The 10,697-nt window shown below is 47.1% G+C and overlaps 1 long non-coding RNA gene across 1 annotated transcript; it reads right to left on the reverse strand.

The window, feature by feature from the left end:
• Positions 1 to 1,942: 1,942 nt before the first annotated feature.
• Positions 1,943 to 9,985, reverse strand: LOC130538346 (uncharacterized). Its single transcript, XR_008953850.1, has 3 exons — positions 7,868 to 9,985; positions 3,942 to 4,140; positions 1,943 to 2,810 (listed from the first exon to the last, which is right to left on the reverse strand). It is a non-coding gene; the product is annotated as an uncharacterized LOC130538346 (long non-coding RNA).
• Between the last annotated feature and the right edge of the window lie 712 nt (positions 9,986 to 10,697).

Raw genomic sequence — 10,697 nt, forward strand, 5'->3', positions numbered from 1 at the left:
ATAATTACCGACATGCTGCAAAAAAAAAAAAAGGCTTTATTGTCCACCAGCACCAGCTGCCGGGAAACGCTCCTCATACTCCAGATTAGCTGCTGCTCTTACTGGTATTGAGCCGCCGCTCACAGAACGGGTGACTTTCTCATCTCTGTAGGTCATGTAATCTTGTTAAAAGCCTTTATGGTTTTAGGATTATGTTATTGAAATGTCATTTAATTGGATAAACATTTTTCACGCAGTAAACACGCACGGCGTCGGGGTTGTGTTTAGTTGCCGTGGATATTGTTTACACGGCAGGGGGGATTTGCGTAAGTGGAACTGACTCTGTAAACATCGGCTCCCACTAGAGGCTTTATGTGAAAAGCAGGCTGAGAGCGAGGCATCAGGGAAAACACTTAGCCCACATATCAGAGCTGCGGACATGTGCTTGGCGAGAGGGAGCGAGCATGTCGCTGACAGCGCTTAATTAATATGAGGAATTGCCTTTGTGTCCTGGTGAAACGACTTGAGCAGGAACCGCTTTGTTGTTCAAGCCCGCTCGGCTGTGCGTGCGTGCGTGTGAGTGAGTGTGTGTGCGTGTGGAGGGCTGTAATCTGGGAATAACATTACACCCCATGCACGGGAAACAGTAGGCAGCCAACTATTCACTGCCTGGACCCGACTTTGTATTTCACTTCCATCCACTCAAACAGCAGCTCCCCCCCCCGCGTCATCTACGCCGCTCGCCTACAATACCCCCCCTTCCCCCCAACAGCCAATTGTTATTTATGGACTTTTGTTTGTTCTGGGGGCATCATCACTAACAATACAGTTAATAGCGATCGTTTGTTACTCGGCGCTGGTGCCGCGTCTCGGGACGGGGGCAGCGAAGTGAGAATACTCATTTGGAGGTTGAGGAAAGTCTTGACAGGGCCCATTTATAACAAGATCATTCTGGAAGGTCCAGCCTATTAATAATCCTCCATTGGCGTCTAATTAGAGGTCCCTGATGTAAATGAGTGTGAATCATGGGAGTTTTTCGGCCGCAGATCATGTGCACACGTCTCCTTTATCATCCGTGTTACGTTAAAGCAGCTGAACTGTAGAGGCCCAGATTAGGGAGAGTGCTGGAGTCAATTCGTCTTCCTGTCCTCCTTGACGACAACGTTGCATCAATATATGATGTGTTCACAAAGGCGAAGTCACCTCGTGGCTCTGATCTACAGTCCGTTTAAATCTCGGACCCGTTTTTCACCATGGTTCTGTTAAAGCGAGGGAAGAGATTCATCACGACACCCTGAGCCACATTCACAGTCTCAAGGATTTTGGTCACCTGTGAGTAGACAGGACAGATGTTCTGGGAAGTCCCTGCTCCAAGCCCAGAAACATTACTAGGAATTTTCTGGGAAATCCTGCGAATGGAAGCGGGGGTCATTACCGGGAAAAGTCCTCTCACGCCCGTCTTCAACTTCATTTTGATTAATGTCCTACTCAGATGTGTCTTCTTCTAATTCCCTTATTAACGTGATGAAAAATGATCTGATTTGGGTTTGTCAAAAAAAAGATTCCTTTAAATGTAATTAAAATAAATGAACAGGATTGAACAAAACAAACGTCTGTCTCCATTCCCAATGTTACCTTCTGTTGACTGCTCAGACACCAACGTGGACACGCGGATGTGGCAAACCTGATGTTTGTTTGTATTAGAACCCTCCGTTATCATGATAAGGTCATTAAAGAAGGTCATTATCAGCCTTCTTTAAGTCCCACAATGCCATGCAGTTACACACGCTAGCTCCGCGTTCTGCAGCCACCCCAAACCTCAGCACTGACTAGCGGAGTTCCTCCCGTTCCTCTTCCTTTCCTCCCTCTCGGAGGTGCACATCAGGCCTTAATTAGCAGCACATTTTCTCCACGCGATGCCGACTGATGTGTCGGAGAAGAAAAGGCAAATTGAGTCGCAGGCTAACTCGGGAATCAATTCTTCTTGAAAACATTCCTCCTCTTTGCCTTCATGCCTCCATCAATCTCACCTCCTCCCTTCCCCTCCTACCCCCCAGCTCCTATGAGAAGCCAGGAGTGGTCTGGAGAAATGAGGTGCAGCATTAGTGTTTATTTATTTTATTTTTTTGCTTGCCTGTGCAATAGAAAACACAGCCCGTCAGGGGCCCTGTCAGCAGATTGGGGAGATGCAGATGGGAGGTGAAAAAGCTCCCTGGTGGCACTTGGACCCTGTTCAGATGTGATTGCAGCCGCCAGGATGAAGTCAGCACTGACAAAGTGCGTCCATTGATGGATGGACAAAGCAGGGAACTGGATGCGAGAATGGATGGGGGGCAGAGTGGGAACGTAACGCAGACAAAGAAAATGAAAGACGGAGAGGAATTACCCACTAAAGCATTCCGGCAATACAAATCCCAGAGCAATTTACTTACTGCTAACTGAGCACAGGAGTGTGTGCATCAGTACAAGCTCCCCCTGACAACTAGATGGCTTTTAGGCGCTTGATAGCGCTCGCTCGATTTCATGCAATTATTTCACGACCGCCCCTTTTTCAAGGGAACTGCGTACATGATGTGTTTATGTACACGTGCACACGCTGCAGCCTGTCAGACGGATCATAGATTAGGCCCATAATTGATCATTTTATCATGAATAAATTGACAGAGGAAACAACAACCGTTAGCATTAGTCTGTGTTTTTCATAAACCCTCCCAAACCTTGTGTGAACTGGTGCGAATGGTGAATCTTGTCTTGTTTTCTTCAGGATATTCCAGACTGGATCTGGGTCATGTCGGGCAGCAATAAATTCCACCTCTTCTTGTACTGCATCACTGTAAAAAACAAGATATTTTAGGTACTTCATGGCCTGGAGAGGACTAATAACCCCCTGAAGTCAGGGCCAATAACCTTCCCACACCCGTGACCTGTGTTCTGGGGGTCAGAAGAGTTTGCCTTCTTGTTGGGGAAGGATTTCTCATTACAACTGCTCTGGCACTGCATTAAATGTCAGCGCTGCTGCAGGACGGGGGGGCCGGAAGATTAAGAGTAATGCTGTTGGCCTCAGGATTTCCGATTAAAACTATTCTCATTAATCAGAGTCTTAGAGATGGAAGTAATTTAAAGCCCCGGTTCTCTCGGAGCAAAATCGCGGGGCACCACCCTGTCACCAGCGACGGGGCGAGGCTCTCGTGCCCATTCACTATCTCTTCATTATGGCCGCCAAGGACACGTGAAGGCCAGTCACCCTGCGATTTGCACTTGAAATTAATTTGACCACTGGAAATCTCCTTTCACCCACAGCCAGATTGTCACATTGGGAAAAGACTTTCTTTTTTTTGTAGAAGGTCCCTGCACAAGAACAAGAACTGCACTGTCACTCTGCTTCCTGAGACGTTACTGCTCATGCTGAGACTTTATTCTCCGAGCTCTGCACGTGTCTGCTGCTGCCTTTTCCATTGTGTGGTGCCAACTTCCCTCATTTTCCTCAAGAAACCTTTGTCCACTTCTAGTTAACAGTTGGCACCAGCTTGGCTAAAGTTCCCGCTAATAGTTGCCAAAATGGCAAAAGTTTGCTGACAGAAAACTGATTTAAAGGTTCCATGTAATGCTAATATTGCTATTATATCATTATATATTTCAAATGACCCCTTTCATCAGGGTAAAACTGGTACCGCAGTCATGTCAGACCCACATTAGCAGCTATTTCAGGTTATCTTGAACACTCTGTTTTGGAAATGAAAGAGAAGGAGAACTTTTGGGATTTTGAGGACCTGACAGCAGAATGTCAGCAGTGAGCCATCGGCACAAACATCTGTCTTAACAACAATCAGTTTGGAAGTAATTCCTCCCCTAAATCTCTGCCTTTGTGTCTGCGTCCAAGGTTATCGTACCTACTGGAGCAGAGAGTCAAGGCTTCAAGGTTTAAAACTGGATGCAACTTGTGTTTGGTTCTCAATTAGCACCTGTCACAGGAGAACGGCCCGTCTGACCCCTGCTCCTCTGTGACACCCAGTAGATGGACCAAACCACCAGGGATGGAGGCGTTTCTATGCTGGGAGTCAATGTATTCTATAAACTGGGAGGCCTACTGCAGTGAATCTCTCGTAAATCTTGTGGCACGCCGGTATCATTTCCCTCAGCTGACCTTGACAAGGTTGGAGCCTGGATGGGGAGAGAAGGAGGGGGTTATACAGGAAAGTGGGTCGCTGTAGCTGTGAAACTCACCCACTTTGGTTCTCCTGTTGCTTATCAGCCAGCATTTAACCTCCCTCACATCTGATCTGGCAACTTTAAGCACACAAAAGATGAGGACAAGCTCCAACATGAGCCCTGGGCTTCATGTTGGAGCTGAGCCTGCTAGATTATTATCTCCAGCAAGGCTGCAGAGCAGCATTTCTCGCACCCCCACATTCGCATTTCAAACAAATACTTATCAACAGCCCATGAAGTAATCAATGAGGATAATCCATCTGGGAGGCTGTCGATATGGTAATCGCTCTGTCTCATCGTTATTGCCGCGCAGCCATAAATCATTCGCTTAGCAGAATGCTTAGCAGCTGTTGCAACAAGCCGGTGATTGTGTGGAGCAAAGTGCTGCTTTTTGTCATCAATCCCCCAACATTGTGTCTGGCTATGGTTTTTTTGTGGATGGATTATGAATCAAAGTGTCACAGGGGCTCTTAAAAATGTGTGTGAGCCGCCTGTGTGTCACTCTCACACATTCAATGATGCTACTATGTCACCTGTGTCCTTTGGTTCGTATCAAATAAGGCGTGAGAGTCAGAAACATGCTAATTAAAAGGTACAGCAGTAGAGTTAAATTACTGGTGTAATGATACTTAATATTCCACCATTTTCACCAACATTCGCAGCAATGCTCTTTCCAGGTATTTAATTAGCGGGTAAATAAATCCTGGTGTTCTTTGTTTCTTGGGGCCTTTAGTTCATTATAAGTTTGTTTAAGATCCTTCAATGTTTAACTCCACTATTCTTACAGACCTTGCTGACTCAGTTCTCTCCCATCTGACCTCTACCCTACCAGAGTTTCTTCGCATTATTCCAACGATCAAATGCAAACATACTATAATTCATTTGGACCGTCCTGGAAATAATAGATAGATTTTAAAAAACCTGATTTATTCCAGAAAATCTGAAATGCTATGAGGGGAATATTGTGAGAGGTTTTATCTACAGGATTTAAAAACCAATAGCAAAGTACAACGAGTGCCCTCACTGAAATGTCTGACGACCATTTAATGTTAATTATCACTTCATTTTTCACAATATTTTGACCCTTTTTGCCTTTCTTAAAAAAATAATAAGCTTTACTACTGGATCGCTGCTGTACCAGCATAGCGGTGCCTCTTTCCCCAGAACGTGCAGCGATTGGCACTAAAACGCCAATCATAAACAAAAGGAGGCATTTAAAAGTCTTTCATTCACTGAATGTTAATGTTTTTAGCACATGGAGGGGGCCGTGGCGCCCTACTGCTGTTTGGATATGTTCTAAAACCTGTTAATGTCATTTAAGCTTTTGTATTATCTGTTGGATGATTAATCTTTATTTGACTCTCAGCCAATCAGCAACATCTACCAAACGTTAGGGTTGGGTTGTTTCACAGCCATGTTCCACAGCAGGAACGTCAGCAGGTCAACGGAAGGAAGACTATTAAACCAGAGACCTCTTGTCCACATGAGTGTCAACAGCAGCCAGGATGGAAGCAATTTATTCATCCAGATACATGAAGAACGCCGTCGTCCTGCAGGAACGTGTGACAGCCTTTTCCTCCCGATGAATCACTGGGGGCAGGATGCCTGCCGGACGCAGAGTGGATTGTTCAGAGTCCCAATAACAATTTCAATCCTGTTAGGGATAATGCCGCACAAACGACGTCCCGAAAATTGAACATGACACGCGAGCAATTTGTTGCCTTTGTGTTCGTAACCTTGAGCATCCGATCGGGAGCGCCTTCTGGCAGTTCAGAGGCAGACGTCAGAACAGGTCGACCCTTCAGAGGTTCCCATATTTTTTCAGCGATTAGCATGTTCACACCTGAGGAAACACACCGCGGCTAGCAGGAAAACAAAGCTAACGGGGCTAAAGTGTGAAAGCATGCGTCTGCACTGTGGCTTCTCTGTCCAGCTGCTGTTTCAGGTGCAGCTGCTCTGGAAACAACATCTACAACAATCGGGCCTCTCTTCACCCCCCCCCCCCCCTCTGTGGTCTGACACCAACACTGGCCTGTGCTCTGATTTAAGGCCCTGGCCTGCTGATGACCCTTCTCTGAGCTCCACCCCTCCCCTTCCTCTATCTGCAGCTCCAGTTCAGCCTAACTTGGGGAAACGCTCTCTCGCTCCTTCCACAGCTCATTAATCCAGCGAACAATGAAAAGAGCCGAGCGCAAACAGCAGCGTTAGTGAATCTTTAATGTTTAGCTTTTACTGTCCTGCCCTTTGTTCCCCGAGGCCAGGCTTCTGCCGGGCAGCTCCTTTTAAATAAAGCAGCATTGTTCCACAGTTGCTTTCACCCAGTACTGTATCTGTTTTCCTGTCACCGACTGGGAATCACGGCGATCCCGACTTTCCCCCTCTTGACTTTTGGCATCAGATTGTGTCTATTATGATTCCCGCTCTCCGAATGAACGTCATTACTTGAAGACGAATGGTCGGCCCTTGACCCCGACGCTCCGACTTCTTTTGCAGCCTTTGGCCATAAATGTGTAGCCTCTAAGTACATAAATATATTATTTATGTGTGGTTAAGTTACGGCTATTGTTGTCTCAGCACATATAAAGAACGGCGCTGTGGCCTTGGGCCAGGCACCGGCACACTCTGTCATGTTTTTTCATTCCCATGCATAATTAAAAAAAAATTAAATTATGTGTCATGTTCAAAATTATAATGCTGCAGGAAATGCTCTACATTGAACTTTATTTTTTTCTACAAGACTGACAGGAAATCAATTAATTCTGATGTATTATTTTATGCTGGACAGGCAGCGGGCTCCGGGATGGGGGGGGGGGATTGGTTCCAGCTGTTCTCAGTGGTGCAGCTATATATTATTGCTTGTGTGTGTGTGTGTGTGTGTGTGTGTGTGTGTGTGTGTGTGTGTGTGCTTCTGAGGAAAATGGCTGAAGGGTATGAGGCAGGTGACTGGACTGTAAAATGAATAACACTGTGGGATAAAAACGGTTTTCTAGCCTCTGGTGGCAGAGACGTCGCCGTCAACATATTTTAACAGCATTCTAATCCACGTCCTTCAGACGACCACAGAGAAATTGTGTAGTAATTTATGAGTCAGTGTGTGTCACTATTCCTACAACATGTATCACATTACTTTGTTAAAGTCCACAAGAAAGATAAAAAAACCCCATATTTATCAGGTTAGCTATCCTTGTAGGTGTTGGAATGCTACAAGCACCTAGCATTAGCGGTGCACTGCTGTTTTAGCAGGAGGTTTTTTGTGGTGTAAGGTGTCTCGGTATTGACGAACTATTTACACGTTAATGTTTCTGCCGTCTTTCTCGTCTACATATCAATGAAACGAGATTGTGACCAGTGACCGACTGCTCTTCACCCTTAGTTTACCCTGCTAGCAAAGCTGTAGCTACAATATCACTGAAGTTCATGCATGGCTAAACTAAAAAAATACAGGGTTGTGGAGTGGCTGTGATCTTTCAAAGCTTTTTATCATGACCTGCTGAACAGCGCCAGCGTTTTCTTCTCCACAATCAAAGAACTAACACTTTAATCTGATGTGGTTTTAGTGTTTCATAAAGAGACACAATTTATAACTTCTTTAGGGAGAGAAGGAAATTGCTTTGGCCTCACATGTTTAAGCAATAAAATGTGATATGTGTTGGATTATAAGAGTCAAACTCCGGATTACCTGCATGACTGATGGATGAGTCCTCCAGAGGCCAGAGGTGAAGCCATAATGCTCACAACCGCAGCATTAGCCCGGCCCAACAACAAGAGAAGCCTGTTTTGCTTTATTCTTTCTCTTCTTCTCTGGGTCACTTCATTGGTTGAAACATTGTGGACATGATGCGTCGTAAATCAAAAGCAGGGCATCAGTAATCTTTGCTCAAGGGCAGGGATAACAGGCAGATAGACATGTGAATGAGATGGTGAGGGGGAGGGTCCAGGGGCGACTCATCCCATTCTGCCATCGCCACGGAGACGATAGAGGAAGATTTATGGGGCATCATGGGCCACTGGTGGGCCGCCCATCATCCACGTGAACCTCTTCTCCCGCAACATCCCTCCATCTTGTGTTTTTCTTTCCAGCGCCGACTTGTTAGCGGAGTGTACCGGAGAGCTAAGGAAGGCCACGCCCATCGATGATGTCACGTTCCAGGGAACTGGCTCGATAAATGACGCCGATAAGGCAGCACGATTGACCTTAAATCTGGGCAGCGCTGCCTCACAACCCCCCCCCCCCCCCCCCCTTCCTGCATTGTGAGTTGAAAAGAAATAACGCTCAAATTACTCGAGGGATTTCCAAACAAAGAACAAGCACATGTAATGTTCAGGATATCTGGGTTTGTTTTTACACGTTAGCAACCCTTTGAGGCTGGATAAACACAGATGGGTTGGAGCCCGTCCAGTTTCCAAAGGTACGGCCATGAGCACAATAGCCTTACGTGTGACTTAATTACAGCCATCTGTAACGCTGTCACTTTGGCTCCGCCTTGCTAGCGTGACACCGTGCCGAGACGCTGAACAAAGCTGCCTGACAGAAATCAGGACAAGTCATGGATTTTAAATGATCTTGATCCCAGAAGCGGTTCTGATGGGACGTCATCCGACCCACAGAGGTGATCGTCAGCTGACGAATTCCCGCCTCACGTGCGAGAAAAGTCGTCACATCTGCCCAACAGGTCGTAGACTGGGTCTGAGGGCGGCGGCTGGCGACCCTCCCTCGGGCCGCTTTCATATGTCATCAGCAGTCATCACAAAATGTCTTTACAAATGAAATGTTCGCCCCTTTGGGTAAATCTCCGAGGATTTCAGGGAACGATATTTATTTGTCTATATTTAAGCTCCTTAACTCCACGGTTTCATCCACCTTTGGCCGTGTTGATCGAAGGTTAATGATTACTACACATGTGATAAAAGGTCTAAAATATTATTTCTCTTTGTCCTTTTTACACTCTGAATAAAAATCGTTAATGTAACACTGCAATTTGACCTTTTTCTCCATTTAACTGAACTGTTATTATTTATTTACCCGGTATAAAAGCTCCTGGAAATCTGTGTGTTTGTGTTTCTGCCGCACCTCAAAGTTCCAGGAATTTCATTCGGATCTGGCTCTGGCGTGTCGGGGAGCGGCGCAGCGGTTGGACCCGATGAGACGGTCGTCCAGCTTCTTATGATCTTGTTTTTTAACACGAAAACCAGAGCCCGCGCCACTTCCTGGAGCTTTTCTTTATTTCCTCCTCCAATCAGCGTTCGCCAGCGCACAACCCCTCCCCTCAAGAGTTCGGCCTCCTGACTAAGCGCTTTTTCACGGGAACTTTGGGTTTGGGGGGCATTTAGGTGGAAACGCGGCGAGATTTTTGGAAATATCGACGGCAAAAGATCGTGAAGTGGAAGAGGGACAATAGCAGCGTGAGAAACCCGATACAGACGAGCTGCTAATCTATAATTCACGTACTTGCGGTGTAGATTTGACGGCGAACAAGCAGGAGCCCCGACGTTCCCTCCGTGATATAGATCGCATCGTCAAGAAAGGCGGACGGCCTGCTTCTTCTGGCGTAGTGTCTCTTGCCGGCGCCTGTGTCTCTGACAGGTCGTTCCATCCGTCACAGAGGCGAAAAGAACTCGTAAGCCGGGATGCAAAAGCGGGTCTGTCGGCTCTGTTTCACATCAGAGCCCCCACGAGCTTCGCGTTCAGGTACCTGTCAGGAGCTGTGAGCCCAGGGAGGAAGTGACTGCGTCGGTAGGGCGATATCCTTCCTCCCCGCGGTGGCGAGGGAGAACGCCCTCCTCACACAAAGGACAGCCTCGCTCCTCCACGCTCTTTATTTTGAGTCATAACATCCACCGCGATTGTGAACGCAGGGGTCAAGGTGAGGCTAGGACACTTGTGAGGGACGGCCGCCCCAGGAACAGCAAACAGATGTGCTTTGATGATTATTGCAGAGGAGGGAAAGCGAACGCCAGGGCTGCATTTGCTCCTCTAGCGCTTGCCCACCTGAATCCCCGTGGTGGGAAGAACCCCGGGAGTTAAACGGGTCCGACGGCGCCGTTTCCTTTAGCCACTGGAGGTGACATCTGCTCACGCTTGCAGGCGCAAAATTGAACGTCAATATCTTCACCTCGAAGCGACCTGAGGAGAGGGGGAGAAAAAAGTTTGTGTCAGTCGGAGACAATCTTTCTTAGCATGAAAGGTTAGGCAGCAACAGCACTTAATCAAGTGGGGGCTGTCAGCGGGCGCCGTTAAAATTGAGCCGTAAAGACGGGCTGCCAGCATTACAGCCGATGAGCTCTCCCGGTGAATGATTGACTTGTGTAAATCATTTTCTTTTTTGCGCTCCTTCTCTTTTACGAGCATCAGTAGCGGCGGAGGATGGCGAGGATACCATCATGGGATTAAGTACAGCTCCTGCGGGCTGTCCCGGTGATTAATGAGCTGCCACCGCGTTCTCAACTGTCAGGCAGAGGAGCAGGGGGTTCAAACCATGTCTAGACTGATGGTACGAAGGCCAGAATCA

This window comes from Takifugu flavidus, chromosome 1 (assembly GCF_003711565.1).
Source record: "Takifugu flavidus isolate HTHZ2018 chromosome 1, ASM371156v2, whole genome shotgun sequence".
In the NCBI taxonomy this organism is placed as follows: domain Eukaryota; kingdom Metazoa; phylum Chordata; class Actinopteri; order Tetraodontiformes; family Tetraodontidae; genus Takifugu; species Takifugu flavidus.